This window comes from Lipotes vexillifer, unplaced genomic scaffold (genome assembly GCF_000442215.2).
Source record: "Lipotes vexillifer unplaced genomic scaffold, Lipotes_vexillifer_v1.1 scaffold190, whole genome shotgun sequence".
NCBI lineage: Eukaryota > Metazoa > Chordata > Mammalia > Artiodactyla > Lipotidae > Lipotes > Lipotes vexillifer.
Genome location: NW_006794958.1, coordinates 2,398,160 through 2,417,109, shown reverse-complemented (window position 1 = coordinate 2,417,109; position 18,950 = coordinate 2,398,160).

Sequence of the window (18,950 nt, the reverse complement as noted above, 5' to 3'; positions counted from 1 at the left end):
AGATGCTCAACACTGCTTACCATCAAGGAAATGCAAATCAAAACCACAATGAGATAGCAGCTCACACCTGTCAGAATAGCTATCATCAAAATGAATACAAAAGCAAATATTGGTGAAGATGTGGAGAAAGAAAACCCACGTACACTGCTGATGGGAATGTAAATTGGTGTGGCAGTCCTTGGAAAACAGTATGGAGGTTTCTCAAAAGACTGAAAATAGAACTACCATATGACCCAGCAATTCCATTCCTGGGTATACATCCCCCCAAAAGAGCTAAAAACACTAATTCTAAAAGATACATGTACCCCAAAGTTCATAGTAGCATTAGTAGCATTATTTACCCTTGCCAAGATATGGAAGCAACCTAAGTGTCCACCAATAGATGAATGGACAAAGACTATATATATATGTACATACATATATATATATATATATATATATATATATATACACACATACATACACATATACATACACACACACACACACACACACACACTATGGAACACTACTCAGCCATAAGAAAGACTGGAATTGTGTCATTTGCAACAACACGGATGGACTTGGAGGATATTATCCTAGTGAAATAAATCAGAGAAAGAAAAATGCTGTATAATATCACTTACATGTGGAATCTAAAAAATACAACAAACTAGTGAATATAACAAACAACAAGCAGGTTCACAGATGCAGAGAACAAACTAGTGATAACCAGTGAAGAAAGAGAAGGGGAAAGGGGCAATTTACAGGTAGGGGATTAAGACGTACAAGCTATTATGTATAAAATAAGCTACAAGGATATATTGTACAACATAGGGAATACAGTCAATATTTTAAAATAACTAAAAATGGAATGTAACATTTAAAAATTATGAATAACTATTTTGTACGTCTGTAACATATAATAATGTACCTCAACTCTACTTTAATAAAAACATAATATTATTAAATTTTAGACTTGACTCTGTCAAAGTAAAGCAGATGTGTATGTATTCTACTAAAGTAGATTAAACAGAAGAGTTAGATGTGACCATCTAATCTTCAATATAAAACACATGAATTTTATGACTTTCATTAGTTTTCCTTCCAAAGGGAGAATATGGGCGTGTAGTTTACTTTTAGACAAGATAAATTGAAGCTGTGTTTGATTTAAAAAAACCAATTTTTCTTTCTTCTTTTTGAAACCAGGCTCTGTAACACTTGCTCAGGAATTAGGTAAAGGAACCTGAGCTTCTACCTTAGTGAAGGTGCCTCCATATTGGAAGTCCCAGTTCAATTTTGAGAAAAACCTATGACCTAGGCTTGAATAAGCTGTAATATGATTAAATGCTTAAAGAATACCCTATTGCATGCTTGAGAAATTCCAGGAACTACAGGACATTTAAACCCTGCAGCTTTAGATTTACTGCTCTCTTTACTCAATCAAGATGAGGCTGACCAGATCACCCCAATATCAGTTTCCAGATGATTATAGGAGCTGAGTATGCTGCACCTCAGGTAGCCTCACCTGTATACCTCTGAAACTTTCCTTTGAATACTCTTGTCCTCTAACTGGCAACTCAGAGGTGGTTTTGGGGACACTAGTCTGTCATCTTCCCAGGTTCCCAGCTTCCTGAATAAAGTATCTTTCTTTCTCCACCACCCCTTTTCTCTGGAACATTGACTTTTGAGCAATGAGCTGCACAACCTCAGTTTGGTTCCAGCTCCAGCCAGTACCACTTTCCTCCCTTCCTTCCTTCCCTCTTTCCTTCTTTCTTGGACCAAGTGTTTATATACTATGCTATAAGAAAAGTTTAAAGTCTATCCTCAAAAACTTCCTATTCTACACAAAGTGAGGAGCATTATAACTAAAGTGATAATAAGATAACTGATTATCTTCTAAATTAGTTCATATATTTTAAAATACTATTAAATTTTGACTTTGTCAAGGTAAATAATATTTAATAACAGAAGCAGAACATAAATATTTCTAATTTGACTTAATTATGTAACAGACTCTAAAGGTCAATGTTTTAAAAAATAGATTTAACTAAATTATAATGGTTAAATTGACAGATATCTTCAGGTTTCTGTCATTATGATAAACAGCAATAAAATCAGATGTAGTGTTTGTAAAAATTTATTTGGTTTTCCAAGAATAATCTGCCTGCCTTGGAAATATCTGTATTATAAGAACTTTTAGTGAATATATTTCAAAATCAAACAAGATATATCATGGAATGTTAGATTAGACAAAGGCAGTTGTAGATCGTTTTGTGTCAAATTTATTCCATAGTTTTTAAAAAATGAATCTCAAAGAATATCAGAGACTATATCCAGGAGCAATGCAGGTTAATGGCATAGGGAAGACTAGAAACTAAATTGGATTATCTTTCATATCCTGAACAGGATTAATTGGATAAAGAGAAATATATAAATTCTCTAACTATAAAAAGTTACTTTGTGTAAATTATTGTTTGACCCTAAAATTACTGGTGAAATAAATCATGGCTATGCTCTACAGAAGCAACGTTGCTGGACTGCTCAAGTATTTTTTCATTTATTTGTTTGTGTGTCTGATTTTTGATTAGGATAATCAACTTGTAGCAAACAGTGGTGTAATTGCTATAAAATGATTTCATCATTCTCTTAATTTCTTCCTTCTGTTAGTATTACTATGCTCTTTTTTAGATACTGTCTTGATTTTTAATTATTGCTCTATAATTGTCCCTAGGGGAAAACATCTGCTATTGCCTATTCATTTTTTTCTCTGTTGCCTCAGAATCCCTGTGGATATATTGCAGCTTGTTGACATTGCATTTTCAGTTGCCTCTGATGGTTTTCTACCCCAAGGGTCCTACAAAGATAAGAATATTTAGCTGCCTCATTTCCTATGGCAATTGTGATATTTTCCCATCTATGTTTCTATCATGTTATTGGATTCATGAAATGATTTCAGTGAATGAGAACTATCAAATCAATCTATTTTAACACTTTTGTTCTTTTAATTTAAAATAATTAAATGCCTAATAGAGCTTCTGGCTGTATTTAGACTTTTTATTTGGCATCCTTATTTTTCAATGTCTTTTATAACATTTGTCATTATTAGAATACTGTTTTCCATGATAGTCATAAGTTTCTTTTTGTCACATTCCTTTTGAAAACATAAATTCTTCTTTACCAGAATCAGGTTCTTTATAAAATAAGATGTGAGCCTCTAAATAATGTAATATTAATTTATTAAAATTCAGTATGAATATTTATGATTAGTTTAATTCCAGGTATATATTTTATATTAACATAAAATTATAATAAGGTTATAATATTTTATATTTCTATAATAAGATTATTTCATAATAAAATATGATTTATTAAAATGATAATTACATGTGAAATATAATTATTAAATATAACATAATATACACATACACACATATTTATGTTAATTATCACTATAATTTTCTGAAAAATAATTTTGAGTAAACCAGGCATTTAAAAGTATAATTAAATGATCATTTTAAACACAATTAATAACTAGAGAATGGACTTGAGGACACAGGGAGGGGGAAGGGTAAGCTGGGACAAAGAGAGTGGCGTGGAAATATATACACTACCAAATGTAAAACCGATAGCTAGTGGAAAGCAGCCACATAGCACAGGGAGATCAGCTCGGTGCTTTGTGACCACCTAGAGGGGTGGGATAGGGAGAGTGGGAGGGAGGAAGACACAAGAGGGAAGAGATATGGGGATATATGTATATGTATAGCTGATTCACTTTGTTATAAAGCAGAAACTAACACACCATTGTAAAACAATTATACTCCAATAAAGATGTTAAAAAAATAAAAAATAAATACAATTAATTGATATTTATTTTATCTGTTTTTCTATAGACTATTTCTATATTTATATTTTATATCTAAACCATAAGTATGATTAGTTATTTAATTTAAAAGATAAAGACTGAGGGCTTCCCTGCTGGCACAGTGATTGGGAGTCCGCCTGCCTATGCAGGGGACATGGGTTTGTACCCCGGTCTGGGAAGATCCCACATGCCGTGCAGCGGCTGGGCCCGTGAGCCATGGCCACTGAGCCTGTGTGTCCGGAGCCTGCGCTCCACAATGGGAGAGGCCACAACAGTGAGAGGCCCACATACCGCAAAAAAAAAAAAAAAAAAAGATAAAGACTGAGCAATATAAATTATTTAAATTATTAATTAATCTACACAACTTTTGGCCTAATCTTATATCAAGTAACTTTCACTCTCTGCCCTATCTAATAAAAGGTCCTTTCAATTACATCACACTTTGCCAACTTTAGTCCAGGTTATACACATTTTCTCTTAAATCTTAGTCCAATCAACATTTGTACAGGAATGTTTACCTGTTAAAAGATAATATTTTCAATTTCTCTCTATATAGGGTTATTATAGCATATCAAACGATGACGTTATAAGAGCACATATTACAGATGTAATTTTATAATTATTATGTGATTTTTCAGTAACATATATCCCCTCTACAAGACTGTAAACCCACTGATGTAAGATAATTTACCATTCATTCATTCATCCATTTATTTTTCTTATGATGTATTTCCTGTGCCCAAAACATAACTGCTAATGAAAGTAAGTACTTAATGAAAGAATGAGAATATCTAACTCCCCTTGAGATGGGATAAAGAATGGCATTACCATCCTTTCACACTGTTTTAGTGAGGGTTTTTTTGGGTCCTTTGCATTCTCATATACATTTTTTCAAAAAAGTCCTGTTCTACTTGGATTTTGTTGGTTCAGTTTGTCAGTTTGTCAATTTGGGGAGAATTAACATCCTAAAAATATTGAAACTTCCAGTCTATGAAAATTATAACTCTTTCCTTCTATTAAAAGCTTCTTTAATTTTTTCAGCAATATCCCCATAGTTTTTAGAATATAGTCCATGCATATATTTTAAGTTTAATATTGTTATGTTATTATAAATGGTATTTTAATTTTATTTTCTGTTTGTTTATTGCTAGTGCATACAAATAAAATTGATTTTTCTGTATGTGAGCTTGCTAAACGTACTAATTCTAGTAGTACCTTACTGTAGATTCTCTTAGGGATTTTTATTTAAAAGATCATGTCTGTTCTAGCAATCTCACTTCTGAATATATATGCAAAATAAATTGAATAAAGTGTCACAAAGAGATATCTGCATACTCATGTTCATTGTGACTTGACTGACAATAGTCAAGAGGTGGAAGCAACCTACATGTCAATCAACTGATGGATGAATAAATAAATGTTTTATATACATACAATTGAATATTATTCAGCCTTTAAAAAAGGAACTACCATTTGCAACAATATGGATGGACTTGGAAGACATGCTAAGTGAAATAAGCCAAACACAGAAAATCAAATATTATAGTATATCAACTATATGAGGAATCTAAAATAGTCAGACTCATAGAAGAGACTACAATGATTGTTGCTTGCCCTGGAGGGAGGCCAAACAGTGAGTTATAAGTCAATGGGTACATAACTTCAGTTACACAAAATGCATAAGCCCTAGAGATATACTGCACAGCACAGAGTCTATAGTTAACAATACTGTATTGTATACTTAAGTTAGCTAACAGGGAAGACCTTATGTTTAAGTGTTCTTATCATACACACATAATAATGATAAGAAAGAGGATGAAAAACTTTTAGAAGTGATAGATACATTTATGACATAGATTATAGAGATGGTGTCACTTGTGTATACTTATCTCTAAACTCATCAAGTTGTATACGTTAAATATGCACAACTTTTTGTATTTTAATCACATCACAATAAGTGGTTTTAAAAATAAAGACAAGTAGCTATCATTTTTAAAGATTTCTAATGTAACTTGAAGAAAAATAAAAGATCATCTGTGAATAAACAGAATTTTCCTTCTTACTTTCTAATCTTTATACCATTTATTTCTTCATCTCAATTTATTGAAATTGATTTAAAAAACCTTCAGCACAACATTGATAAAAGACATGAGAGGGAACACTTTTTGATTGCAATCTTAGAAGTTTCCCTAAGTGTTCTTCACCAGGTTATGAAAATTCCCCCCCTTTTTTTTCTTTTTTGAGCAGGTCAGGGAACTGTAAATGCAAATGTCCTGGGAAGGAAGGTTTGTACTATAAATACAATAGACAGAAAGAAGACCAGAGGGACTGAAGCATAGTGGATTTGGCAGGAGATGAGTCTGTAGAAGTCTTCAGAGCCTGATCATATTGGTCATTGTGGGTCATGCTAAGGAATTTGGATTTTTTTTATTGAGGTATAATTGACATATACCATTATATTACTTTCAGGTGTACAAAGTAATAATTTGATATGATATTTGTATATATTGTGAAATGATTACCACAATAAGCCTAGTAAACATCTGTTACCATATATACTTACAAATTTTTTTCTTGTGATAAGAACCTTTAATTTTACTCTCTTAGCAGCTTTCAAATATGCTATATAGTATTATTAACTACAGTCACCATGCTATACATTACCTCCCCATGAATTATTTGTTTTATAACTAGAAGTTTGTACTTTTTGACCCCATTAACCCACCCCCCTACCCCCTTCCTCTGCCAACCGCCAATCTTTCCTCTGTATCTCTGAGCTCGTTTTGTTTCTGTTTTTGTTTTTTAAGATTCCTGGAGAAATGAAGCTCACTGACTTCAGCCTATACTACAAAGCTACAGTCATCAAAACAGTATGCTACTGGCACAGAAACATATATATAGATCAAGGGAACAGGATAAAATGACCAGAAATAAACCCACACATCTATGGTCAATTAATCTATGAAAAAGGAGGCAAGAATATACAATGGAGAAAAGACAGTCTCTTTAATAAGTGGTTCTGGGAAAACTGGACAGCAACATGTAAAAGAATGAAATTAGAATATTCTCTTATACCATACACAAAAATAAACTAAAAATGGATTAAAGACCTAAATGTAAGGCTGGATACTATAAAACTCCCAGAGGAAAATATACACAGAACATTCTTTGACATAAACCACAGCAATACCTTTTTGGGGTCACCTCCTAGAGTAATGAAAAAAAAAACAAAAACAAACAAATGGGACCTAATTAAACTTAAAAGCTTTTTCACAGCAAAGGAAACCATAAACAAAACCAAAAAATAACCTACAGAATGGGAGAAGATATTTGCCAAACATGTTACCTATAAGAGATTAATTCCCAAAACATACAAACAGCTCATACAGCTCAACATCAAAAAAACAAACAATCCAATCAAAGAATGGTCAGAAGATCTAAACAGACACTTCTCCAAAGAAGACATACAGATGGCCAAAAGGCAGGTGAAAAAAATTCTCAACATCACTAATTATTAGAGAAATGAAAATCCAAACTACAATGAGGTATCACCTCACACCATTCAGAATGGCATCGTCAAAAAGCCTACAAATAATAAATGCTGGATAGTGTGGAGAAAAAGGAACCCTCCTACACTGTTGGTGGGAATATAAATTGGTGCAGCCACTATGTAGAACAGTATGGAGGTTCCTTAAAAAACTAAAAACAGAGCTACCATATGATCCTGCAATCCTGGTCATATATCTAGAGAAAACTATAATTTAAAACAATACATGCACCCCAATGTTCATAGCAGCACTATATGTAATAGCCAAGACATGGAAGCAACCTAAAAGTCCATCAACCGATGAATAAAGATGTGGTGTATATATACATACATACATATATATATATATACACATACACACACACAATGGAATATTTCTAATCCATAAAAGATAATGAAATGATGCCATTTGCAGAAACATGAATGGACTTAGAGATTATCATATAAGTTAAGTAAGCAAGACAGAAAAACAAATATCATATGATATCACTTATATGCGGAATCTAAAAAAAAATGATACAAATGAACTTATATAAAGAACAGAAATAGACCCACAGACATAGAAAACAAAACTTATGTTTACCAAAGGGGAAAGTGGGGGGTGGGATAAATTAAGATAAATTAAACATATACACACTATTACCAACAAGGACCTACCCACCCACTGTATAGCACAGGGAACACTTCTCAATATTTATAATAACCAATAAAGGAATGAAAAAGACTATATATATATATATATATACACATATGTATATGTAACTGAATCACTGCTATACACCTGAAAGTAACCACAACATTATAAATCAACTATACTTCAATTAAAAAAAAAGATTCCACATATAAGTGAGATCATACAGTATTTGACTTCTCTGTCTGACTAATGTCACTTAGCATAATGCCTTCAAGGTCTATCCATGTTTGTCACAAATAGCAAGAGCTCCGTCCTTTATATGGCTGTATACTATTCCATCAATAAAGATACCACATTATCTTTTTCCATTCTTCCACTGATGGGCACTTAGGTTGCTTCTTATGTTGGCTGTTGAAATAATGCTGCAAGAAGTATGGAGGAGCATATATCTTTTCAAGTTAGTATTTTTGTTTTCTTTGGATAAATACCCAGAAGTGGAATTGCCAGACCATATGGTAGTTCTATCTTTAATTTTATGAGGAATCTCCATACTGTTTTCCATAGGGGCTGTACCAGTTTATATTCCCATGAAGAAAATTTATTTTTCTTCATGACAGATTAGTGATAAATTCTAGGAACTACTTTTCTTATATTTTGTGAGATGGGTATAAGACTTTGCTCATCTATTCTTTTAATATGATAAATTACATGATTAATTGAAATTGTTAAAACAAACTTGCATTCCTGAACAAAAAATCAACTTGACTATAATGTATTATCTTTTTTATATTGCTGAGGTCAAGCAGTTTATATTTTGTTAAAGGTTTTTATATTTACATCCTGAAGGATACAGGTCTGTAGGTTTTGGTAATGTCTGTTAGGTTTTGGTATCAGGGTAATGGTGCTTCATGAGCTAGAAATATCCCTTTCCCTTTTTATTTTTATTTTTTTTTTGTGGTACACGGGCCTCTCACTGCTGTGGCCACTCCCACTGCGGAGCACAGGCTCCAGACGCACAGGCTCAGCGGCCATGGCTCACGGGCCCAGCCACTCTGCAGCATGTGGGATCTTCCCGGACCGGGGCACGAACCTGTGTCCCCTACACCAGCAGGTGGACTCTCAACCACTGCGCCACCAGGGAAGCCCTCCCTTTCCCTTTAATATTCTGAAAGAATGCATACTATTGGTATTCTTTCATAAATAACAGACTTTACCAGTGAAGTCACTGGAACTGGAGTGTTCTTTCTGACAAGGTTTTTAAGTATGAATTAAAGTTTTCAGGAAATATGGTGCATTTCAGATTTTCTCTTTCTTCTCATATAAATTTGAGTGACATTGTCTTCTACGAATGTCTAATGCATATAAGTTGTCAGATTTTCTGACATAAAATATTATATAATATTTGCTTATCATACTTTTAGGTCTGTTGATTCTACAACTCCATTTTCTTTTAATTGTTTTTCCTGCTGTTTCTTTACTTTCAAACATTTTATATGGATTAGCCTTATGATTTCATTCTACTCTTTACTTTTCATTTAAGTTGATCTTTTCAAGCTATTAGAGGTTCCAGAAGCTTAGATCCTTGCTTTTTAAATGTTTCTTATTAAGTAACTTTTTCTAATTAAGTTTTTAACTATAACTTAGAGAAAAAATTATTTTAGTTGTCATGGCTTTTTAATTTATTTAGCTTCTTAACTGAATTCACTTACATCTTTCTCTTTTCAATGTTTCTTGGAAAAACTCAGTGGTTTAATATGACAAATGACATTTAAAATATTTTTATCAAGTTAACAAAAAGCTCAAATCCTACTAGGTTTATACTCCACATAGTATTTGTGTGTTTTCTATGTGTTTTATTTATTTATTTTCAGATATTTCCTATTTTTAATTGCTAATTGTGCATATTTATTGATCACTCAGCAAGCTTATTATATGTCCTTATTTGAATAACCACTTTTTCTCAATCGGATTTCATAAATATTACCTGTCATCTTTACTATTATAAATATCATATTCCCAATTAATATTTATATTTTTTCCTCTAATAAAATAGGTAATATCTTTTAGAACACTACAGGAATCATCTTGTTTTATTTTTTACTTTAATGTAATCATTTCTCTCTAATCGAATCAAATGTAATCATTTCTACCTAATTTTTAGATAGCTTTTAACAGAATAAAGTAATAATGATTAATTATTAGGAATGCTATAATTTTGCCTCTCCATCTGAAAAATAAGCTAATGTGCTTATACTGCATTTTTCTTTTTGTTTTATTTTCCCAAATGTTAATGACAAGGTTGACTATGATTTTAGTTGCTAACAAGCAGAGTAATAACCTTCACTTTACTGTTAATTTGTTATTGGTGAAATATTTTTAATAATTTCTTGAATGGCTGGCGTGTTATTGTGCACAGTTCCTTAAAAAGTGTAAAGAAACTAGACTGCATTCATTTAGTGTGTCCCTGCGTGTCTCTGCTGAACAAATGTAAAAATTTCATCTGCCTCATTGACTTTACTGTAAGATAAATATACATGATTGAATATGAGTCAGTTTTTACTTCTTAGACTCCAGATTTCATCTCTAAAAGTGTTTCCTAAGAGAAACCTTTCACAACTCAGGAGTCTAAGCTATGTTTCACAGTGATTTGTTCTTATTGCACTTTGAACTTGGGAGCACTTTGCACACTTGCAAATTTATAAGCACTTCGGCAAATAATAGTTACACCATAAAGTTCAGGAGTACAAAATCCAGGTCAATTTGTTCACCATGTATTGCCAATGACTAGGAGATTTTTAAAATTACTTTTGGACTTACAGACTAATGGAAGAATACATTTCCGGTCATGCACTCTCTCTGAGAATCTCTCTTTCTCTCTTCTTTTCAAGCTTCACATGAGTTGAATAATAAAAACTCAAAGGTTCAATCTGCTACTGCCCATGGCTATGCCCAGGTGCTTTGCTTTTATGGACTTTATTGTATGATAGCATTGAAAAAGAAAGGATTGATGCTAATGACCTTGACTACCTCAAAGATTAATTCTTGGATAAGTGGAAACATACAATTGGATTTCCAGTCTGTCCAATTAGATCCTAACATAAGGAAAGAGTAGTGTGAGAAAAAGCCTTTCTACCTGGTTAGCTGCTCATGTAGTTGTGGTTCAAGTGTATGGTATATAGAATCTATTACTATGTTTTTAAGCCTAACTCGAATCAGTAATGCACTTAGAGGCTTTTACAAACAATCCCTTTGTGTCACTGTTGTAGAAATGAAAAAAATTTCCCTTCTACCTTTCTACATTCTTTCGCTGGCCTAATAATTACATTGACATAAACCACATTAACAGGAGGAAAAAGAAATTTAAATTTGTACATATTAGGGTCCTACCAAAGTATGAGACTCAAAGAAGTATCCAAAGCAGGAAGTTTTGTTTTGTTTTTTTAATTGGAGTATAGTTGCTTTACAATGTTGTGTTAGTTTCTGCTGTACAATGAAGTGAATCAGCTATTAGTGTATATATATCCCCTCCCTCCTGGACCTCCTTCCCACTCCCCCCGATCCCACCCATCTAGGTCATCACAGAACATAGAGCTGAGCTCCCTGTGCTATACAGTAGGTTCCCACTAGCTATCTACATTACACATGTTAGTGTATACATGTCAATTCTAATCTCCCAATTTGTCCTACCCTCCCCTTCCCGCCCTGTGTCCACATGTACGTTTTACACTTTTTAGAAAAGAAACAATACCTACATGAAGAACTGACAAGACAAAGGGGTTTGGTCTTGGGGCATTAAATCAGTGAAGAAGTGACAAGGTTAGTTTATAATCTTCTCAGCCCTAAATTCCCTGTCTCTGGTGATAAGGGTGCCTTTTACCTTCTTGGTACAGGAAGGGCACCTTTCACATGGGAGATTTATTTCCCTGCTTTCAGCAGGACAAGGAAGGGTCAGAGCATCTTGCACAGGCTGTTTTTCAAGTAACTTTAACTCAAAATGATCAATATGCCAAAAGAGCATGTTTTGGGCTGGCATATTCTGCTTTCCTTCACTATGAAATGTTTATTCTATGGTTATATATTTCAAGACTCAAGACTGAATAAAACAAAACCTTGGCAGTCTGAAAATGGAAAGATTTTGCTAGATTCTCTGGCACAGTTAAAATGTTCTACTAATTTTAACAGAGAGTTGAATGTCATTAATTATATTCTATTGCATTTAAAACAAAAGGACATAATATCTAATATAAGATTAAAACAGAAATGAAACAGTCTTACCAATATTAAAACAAGGTGTTTTGATGTATTTTTAGGTAAGCTTTAGGTGTGTGTATAGATGTGGATGTGTATTTGAGGGAGTTTTGTACGCTAAGAATCTGGATAATTGACTTTCTAAACACCTGGATGATAATAACATTTCTATAACTGAATTTTAAGATATATAACCAAATATGAATAATATAAATTAAAAATAATATCCAGTCTTATGCTTTTATATGTTCATTTCTTTTTTAGGTAAAGCCTACCCCTGTATAATTTCTAATTGTGCACTTTTTATCAGTAGTATCATGATGAATTTTGTCAACTTTACAAGAATATTGTTAGGATTACTATGTGTTTGCATGCAATTGAAAAGTGTTTCCAAACCAAACTATTGTTTAATATGCAATGAAGATAATAAAAATAATATTCTACCAGAATATTTTTATTTTTATTTTACTGTAAATATGTTGAAAATTTTAAATTTCCATTTATGTTAGAATGGATGGAAAACCAGAGAGTCACCTGGGGAAAGTACAACAAAGAGGAATAAACACATTTTTTTTTTCCTGAAGTCATGTTTAGCATTTTCTATAACCTATGTACACCAGGTAATTTGCAGCACAGTCTCAGATGCTCTCCTACTAAGTCATTAAATCTCAATATCAAGAAGAAACATATAAACTGCATTAAATTATGCAAACCTTGCTAATTTAATCTGAATTCCTCAAGGTAACTACATTCAGGTGATAACTGCCCAGCAACATTCTTCTATAATGGTAGCATAATCAGAAACATTTTTCTTCATAATCACTGTAAATTCCATACATTAGCATTGTCAGTGCACCTACTCCTTAGCAAAAATGGACTTTTATATATGCTAATTTACTACATGTTGATGCAAAATAGATAAAGTGATCATTTTACTTTAGCTACTTATGTCAAATAAAAATTACTCAATTCCTGAACTATACATTTGGTGTTAAATCCCTTTTATGTTGAAAAATAAAATAAGACTCATTCCCTTTTACTAAGTCAGTTTTAGTTTCATTCATTTTTAATAATAATTGTTCTGTCCCAAGACTGACACCTGAGAAACATATGGAAATAAAGCACATCATCCATTATTCAATTGTCTTCCTATTACAACAGTTACAGACACATAGCTGACCTATTTATAATCTGACAATTTACTAAAATAGGTTTACTTCAAATTGAGGATGCTATTATATATAAATGTATATACTAGTATCTCATATTAAAGTTCTGATTTTATTAACTTATTAATTTGATAGATTTCCTCTCATTTTAATGTTTCAAAACTCAAGCCAAAATATATTGGTAATTTCTGCATACTGATCGTAGTTTGAAGATACATGTTGGCCAAGGGCCCCAAATATCAGAAGAATAACTAACAAGCTTAGACTTCCAACGTGATGCTATATTCTAGAAATCTAGATTAGATATAATTGCTTTTGATTTTTCCTTTACCCAACGTGAACTTTTATACCTTTATATTTTTCATATTTTTTTCTGCCAAAATCCTCTTTTCCATACATTTCACAACTCCAAAAATATGAGTATGTAATCGATATTGCTAAATTGAATGAAATTTTGTGGTAACACATGAGGTAATACTTACATGTCAGTTCCTAATAACAACATAAATATGAATAATATATTATTTTCCAAACTATTTTTTTGGTGTTTTTCCTTTTCACCTTTTATTGAGGTTTAACTCACATACCATATAATTTACTCATTTAAAATGTACATTTAGTGCTTTTTATATATTTACAGAGTTGTGTAATCATCACCACAATCTAAGTTTAGGACATTTTTACCACACCACCCCCTGCCAAAATCCCATACCCATGACCAGTCATTCCCCATTTATCACTTCCTCCACTCCTTCCAGAGCCACAGGCAACTACTAATCTACATTCTGTCTGGATAGATTTGCCAATTCTGGATGTTATATATGAATGGAATCATATAATACATGATCCTTTGTGATTGGCTTCTTTCACTAAGCATAATTCCAAATTATTTTGAATAACTTCAAGTATTGGTGAAATCATTTAGAGTCCCTGTGAAATAGTCAGACATTTTTATAAGCTATGATTAATGTCATTGTTTCTGATTGAAAAAACTAAAACAGAAGTTTATTGCACATCCTGTCTACCATATCATGATCCATGCATACATTTCTTTAATTTGTATTTATTCTTTATTTAAAATCATCTATGGAATGAATATTTTTTGCATATTTTAACACATGTATTAAATTATCATTGTCTAATATTGATCTACAAGTTTGACATATGTGCAATTCTAGAAGAATAATTTATACATCAAATAGAGAGAAGTTTAAGATGGAATGACTAAATAGTAATGATTACTAAAGTTAGATTCCTTCTCAGATGAAAAAACCACATCCTATATTTTATCTCATTAAAAGTTTTCTTTTTATTTTTTGGTAGACCTTTTGAATAAAATATTGGAAGGGAACAGGCAGTTGAATTGAATAAAATTGTCTCAGAGAGAATAATAAAGTCTTGGCTTAAATACCTCCAATTGTCGAAACACTGCTGCAATTTTTATTATGTATAGTTAACCTAAAACCTTAAATGTACCTTATAACATGAGTTTTATACAAATAATGAGCTATTCAATTGGAAAGAAATTTTTTTAAAATAAATAAAATTTATAGAATATGTTTTAATTAGAGTGATAGTATTTCAAATTTCACAAATAACTTTTGATTGCATTTCAATTCACCTTGGAGGAAGAAATAATCCCATTTATGTAACAAAATAGTTACATCCTAGAGATCTGTACTGTTCTACTTGGCAGCCACCAGTGACACACACTCTTAAGGCCTAAAACATGACTAGTGTGACTGAGGACCTCATTTTATTAAAAGTCATTCAACTGTAATTAATTTAAACTTAAATTTAAAAACTGATGATTCAATTATTTGAAAATTTTTAAATTGTTCGAAAAAGGCTTCATATGTCAAACTACTTTATATACAGATAAATTACATCTGCAAGAAATTTAGAATCTGCATTAAATGTATTCTAAATATAAAATGCACACCAGATTTTAAAGATTGAGTAGAAAAAAGAATGTAAAACACATTAACAATTGTTATATTGGTTGAATACTAAAATTAAAATATTTTGAATATAATGTGTTAAATAGACTTTCAAAATTAATCCCACCTATTTCTTTTTACTTTGATAAATGTGGCTCCTAGAAAGTTCAAATTATACATGTAGTTCACATATGTCTATTAGTTAGTTGGCTTAACTGACCTGGTTGTGTTTATAGGCAAGTTTTTTATGTGTTCGATTTCCAGTGTTTTATCTGTTTGATAAAAACTACCAATTGCTGAGGTTCTTTTCACAAAGTAGTTTCTATTATATTGAAATGCTGAGCAGAAATCTCTAATTTATTTCAGAATATGGTTATTGCCAATAAATAAATTTACCCAAAGGCAAATTTTAAACACCCATTTCACAAATATCATTAATAGCTAAAATTATATCATTTATTGATTTATTAAAAATACCAATAAAATATGTGTTAATTTCAATTTGATGCCACAGAGATAGTTTTATTTTCAAACAAAAAATATAAGCATTATAATACAAATACCAAAAAAAATTTTTTTTTTTTGCCTTTGGTAAGGTTTACTATCAAACTGATAGCATGACCTAAATATCTTCGCATTTAATAGTCTTCCATATTTTCCAGACTTGTCCATAGGGATACTTTAGAGATATTTTCATCTTTGCCAATGTCATAACTGATATAAAACCAGAATCAATTGTTGTATTTATAGTATACTTATGGAATGCAACATCTACTCAATATATACATAAATCTTTGTACATTTTCAGTCTTATTCTGTTTTTCTATACAGTAACTTATGTATAAATAGCAAAAATGTGAGTAGAAATAATAATAAAAATGTGAGAAGTTATTTTGCTTCCAAATACTTTTGTTTATCTCAGTGAAATTCTAGGCTTTGATTTCAAGTTGGAAATATCTGAAAATGATATGTATGGCGTCCTGCTGTGAAAGACAAGTCCATTAATACACAATAATTATATTGAGAGAGCAGAATGCTCAACATGAAAAAAATTAAACTTCACAGGTGAGATACATAGACTTATATCAATTAATTTTCCAGTCACTCATTTCTATTACTAAGTTTTAGCCATGACCTACACACCTTTTTCTGCTTTTCTCATTAAAAATGGGTTTTCAAAGTATAATAAAACATGAATACAAAGTCATTCTATGATTGGCCTTAATCACATAAATATAATTAAGCTAAAACTTGCACATTCTTACTGGTGTAAAATTTATAAAGTATCTTTTCACAGTTCCTTCCATTAGGGTACAAACAACATCTGTATCAAATTTGTACTACAAATTCAAGACTAATTTAATCTCAAAACCTACAGTGAATCTTGGCAAGCCACAAAAATAGATTCATTAATTGACTGAACATTAGAAATAAATATTAATCTTTTTTCTTTTCTGACTTTATTTAGAAAGCAAGAAGAAGTGACTATGACATTCAATTACCATAATTAAATTTGCATTAATATATTACTCTTCATTAATTCTCTACTGATGTGAATATATTTTGAATTAGAAACATAATCTAACACTTAAAAGAAACTCGTTCTCTTCAACAGAAAGAAGTTTCCAAATATAGCACAAAAAAGACACAGGAGTAAATCTCCTCTGAAATAACTGGTTTTAACAGCCCAAGATTTATTGCAAATCTCTCTCTCTCTCTTTTTTTTTTTTTTTTTTTGTACAAAGTTCTCTTAGCTGAAGGGGCTTATAATTAGGAATAGTAAAATGAGAGAGCAAATGAAAAACATCTCTTGTCCCCAAACCTTTTCTCTCTCAGACTTTATATCATTCTTTCATAGTGTGGAAAAATATTGTTTACCAACAAGACACTGTAGGCTGCAAGGGATATAATATTGATCAGAACACAAAAAGGAACTTGCCTTCATCAAACATAAAGATTAATGGTTGAGACCACTATTATCTATACTATATCACACAAATATATAATATGAACTGTGGTAAGTGAAATGAATGAGAGCACATGACAAGGAAACTCCTAGGTTTGGAATCTCCAACCATCCCTATAATATTTCATAAGGAAAGGAAAGACACTATGAACTGGCATGGTACCATTGTAATGCTTGTTTCACTCCTATGCAATGCTGTAAAATGTATAATTTTACCTATTATTAGAGTAAGGCATGTGTTTTTTATGTAAGAATATATTTGACATATATACTTTTATATTATTAAAAAATATAACTTGCTTATGTAGGTCTTTAATTATAGCTCTTCTATCATGGTTTAAAAAATTTATGAAGACATTTTACACTGTGTAAATTAAAATATATAGATGCAATCTCTTTTCCTTTATTTCAACTTTGAATACCAAAATCAAAGCAAATCCTCATTTGCTTTTTATCTCCTTATGATAACAAAGAAACCCTAGTTCAAAACACTTTCTGCTAAGCTTTCAGCCTTGTTTTCAACTGCCAATGTGCAATGATAGTTTAAAGGAATCAAGATTCAGAAGAATTAGTTATAAGACACAGCACTGGCTTTCTACAGGCAAAACCCTAAAACTCTTTTGGGTAGCTTACAATAACATTATGGGAAAATATCATCCATGGTCAATGTTGAGAAGCAATGAACACTGTTTTGTGCTTTTTTGTTTTTCTTTTCTTAAAAGTTTTTACTGCTTATCCAGCAGGGTAAAAGAAAATGATGAAAACATATTTTAAATTGACACATATTTTGCTATTTAAATTTTGTGATAAAATTTTATGTTTAATCTTCCCCTCATATTTTATATTACAACTGTATAACGCATTAATGCTTAAAATTATATATTTTATGATTTACCGTGTTATAGTTGTCACTGATGGCAGTAATTTTTATCTTTTTTTCACTGCCATATTCTTAGCAACTAGAAGAGTAACCACCTTATAACAGGAATCAATAAATACCTATTAAATGAATACAGTACAAAATATATAACAGAGTGTTAATCATCTCACCTGAAACCCTGACTTCTTCAATCCCCATCTCCCTGAGCTAATCATATTTAAATCACAGTGTACCCTTCCACACCTTCCTTCATACATATACAGAGAGATTATATAGGAAGTTGGGTTTCTTTTACATAAACATAATCATAAAAGCTACCTATTTTTTCTAAGTTGCTTCTCCCTAATTGTCTGTATGCTTGAGCAAATTTTCATGTTGGCAGCATTTTAATTTATTATTATATAAATTCCCTATTCATATATTTTTCAAATATTCTATTGGATATTTTATATATTTAGTTGTTCTTATAAATTTGTAAAAGGTACTTGGTATGTGCATTACAAACATAGTTTTTCCAACTCTATCACTGGTGCTTTGGTTTTATACACAGCATACATTAATTTCCAACCATAAAAAAAGACTGTCATATAATTAAGTACATCCATCTCTCAACTAAGAAGGTCTTCTCCACAACTGTTTTCATATATTACCAGCTCATATATATATACTTGGATCTATTTCTTTTTCTTCTTCTTTTTTTTTTTTTTGCGGTACGCGGGCCT